This window comes from Gouania willdenowi, unplaced genomic scaffold (assembly GCF_900634775.1).
Source record: "Gouania willdenowi unplaced genomic scaffold, fGouWil2.1 scaffold_65_arrow_ctg1, whole genome shotgun sequence".
Lineage (NCBI taxonomy): Eukaryota > Metazoa > Chordata > Actinopteri > Blenniiformes > Gobiesocidae > Gouania > Gouania willdenowi.
In genome coordinates this window covers 34,765-37,578 of record NW_021145230.1, presented here as the reverse complement: position 1 = coordinate 37,578, position 2,814 = coordinate 34,765, and positions in this window count along the sequence as shown.

Here is a 2,814-nt window from a genome sequence, read left to right as displayed (position 1 = left end):
TGACAGCATGTACAGACATAGTGAAAAAAAAACAGTATTGTTATGTTAAATCTGGAAGTTTTGTATATTTTCACATAATGTGAATATCAATAGTAAAACATTTTAGTCATAAGTATTTAAATTAAAAATAATATTTGATGAGCCAACCCATCATTATCTATCTATCTTTAATCTGTATCTTGCTTTTGTGCAATGCTTTAATCTAATGTTATTAATAATTTGTATTTTGAACCTGTTACTAAGATATTTAAATTGGCTTTTATTTACTTGTTTGTGTTCTTTTATATGTGTATGTGAAACACTTTTATCAAAATTAAAATCAAATATAAAAATAAGTAATTTTACTCATGTTTTCTAATTATGTAAAGCGTCTTTGTGGATATGGTATAGACCACTATGTAAGTGTTAGAAATTATTCTGATAATAATAATATAACAATAATGTAAATATCAATTGCTTGATATATAAAACACCATATAAGGGGGGCCAAAATAAAACCTGTCCTAGAGCACCAAAGAGGCTAGTGTTGTCATTGTGTTAGTGGCTAGTGGTATTATAACATGTAAAATAAATATATATATCAAATGGTAGAAGTTCTAACATCCATTGTTCCTCACACCAGCCTCACAGTAGATAGTCAGTCACCAGATTATCTGGATACTATTTGGACTTTAACACTGTTAAGATCACCTCCACCATAAAACAATGAACTTTAAACGTGAGCAGCTTTATACGAGCTAAAACATCCACAGACTGAATGAAAACAGGAGCAGAAAACTGCTGAAATAAATCCTAAACAGTCCTATTGTGTGAGGAGACCTGGTCCAGGACCTGTGGAGGAAAACCACTGCACCAGTGGACTTCAGTTATTGCTCTAATTTACTGTAAATATCCAAATATCTCACAAACAGAACAAGATTTATTTGGTTTTTCTGTATTTCTGTTTTGGTTTTAAATCAGTAAAACAAAATAACCACTGTTTATTTGTTACTATGATTTAGTTTTTAAAACATAATAACCACAGAACGAAGGGAACACAGATAATAACTGTCTTTAGCCTGTTTTTATGAATATTCATAAACTACTATCTAACTGCTCCCTGGGTGTCTGTAGTTAGCAGCCCACTGCTACCCCTCTGGGAAAATGGGTCAAAATACAGAGAATGAGTGAGTGATCAATAAAGTTACATTATTTTATTTATTATTTTCTACCTGTCAGTTGATTATCCAGATGTATCGCTGGTTTGGCTGGTCCTGAGCTCTATGTCTGGTGTCAGCAGTGAAAGTGTGGAGATGTTATCTCTGTGTGGCTACCGTTAGCTGGAGGTTAGCTGTGGGCTACATGGTGCTGTGGTGTGATGGACGTCTGATGGTGGCTCAGAGTGGGAGTTGTTGTGGTAGAATGTTCTCCTGTGCATCAGGACTTAAGGCCTGTCTGAGGGAATGGGTGAGGAAGCTCCATGACTTATTTACCTGTGATGTACCATGGTGATAATTGATAGACAGAAAGACATCATTCCATTATGTTACATGTACCGTAATATGCAATATTACGTTAAGTTGTTTAGATTTAAACTGACTTGTAGAATACTTGTACTCTATTTTCTTCATCAACACTCTAAACACACAGTGTTTATTTATAATTGTAGTTTTAAATGATGAATGTCTTTTAAATCCTCTTTTTGTGTATTTCTATAAACATAACTTTGTTTGACTGGTGCTCAGGGAGTATGGAGGACCAAACCTGCCTAACGTCTAAATAAATAAATGTATTAATAAATATTGGAATAAATAATTAAAGTAATGAATATATAAATAAAGAGATAATTAAATGCATAAATAAATTAATAAAAACTGGTAAATAAATCTGATATAAACAACTAAATGTCTTAAATTGATTTATACATTTATTTATTTATTCATGTATTTATTTCTACTTTTAATTATTTCAACATTTATTTATTTCTACTTTTATTTATTTCAACATTTATTTATTTTAACTTTTATTTATTTCTACTTTTATTTATTTATACATGTATTTATTTATACACTATTTTTTCAACATGTATTTATTTCCACATTTATTTAATTCCACATTTCTGTGTCCGTATGCTAATGAGGTAGGAGGGACTAACCTCAGTCTCATTCAGGATTGGTCAACTGAGCAATCCAATCAGATCCACTTCCTGTTGCAGCAGATGGGCGTGGCTTAGATGAAGAAGTGAAGATGGCTGATTTCAGAGTTTTAGTGAATGACTTACGAGCTTTAGCTGATGAAGTTGAAAACAATTCACCAAATGACGACCTTCACTTTTATCTGGATAGTTTTATTAACAGCTTAGCTCAGCTAAACTCTGATATGGATTTAGAAGTTGACCCAGCAGTGTTTGATGGTCTGGAAGAAATTTCCCACCAGTTCTGCATCTTCTCAGAGACTGAAGAAACAACCTTCAGATGCCCCTCCTACTTTTTACCCCCATATGATTGAGGCTCACCTCCATTCAGAGAACACTGCTCTGGACATCACAGAGATGTTCAGTGTGAGTGAGAGAACAATTAGTGTGAGGATGGTACATTATGAGATAAGGTCATTTTAACCTACTTCTGTCAACATCTGTTTTGTAACTCTTGCTTGTTTGAAAGTAGCAACAGTAGAACTATATTTGTGTGTAAATATTACTCATGTTAATGTGTATTAATAGTAGGCTAGGCTAACGTTGCATTGCTATTCCATTTCAATACTTATATTATGAAGCTATAGACTGGTCATATTATATGGCATATGTTCAGGTTCTAATGTCATGTAGACTACACA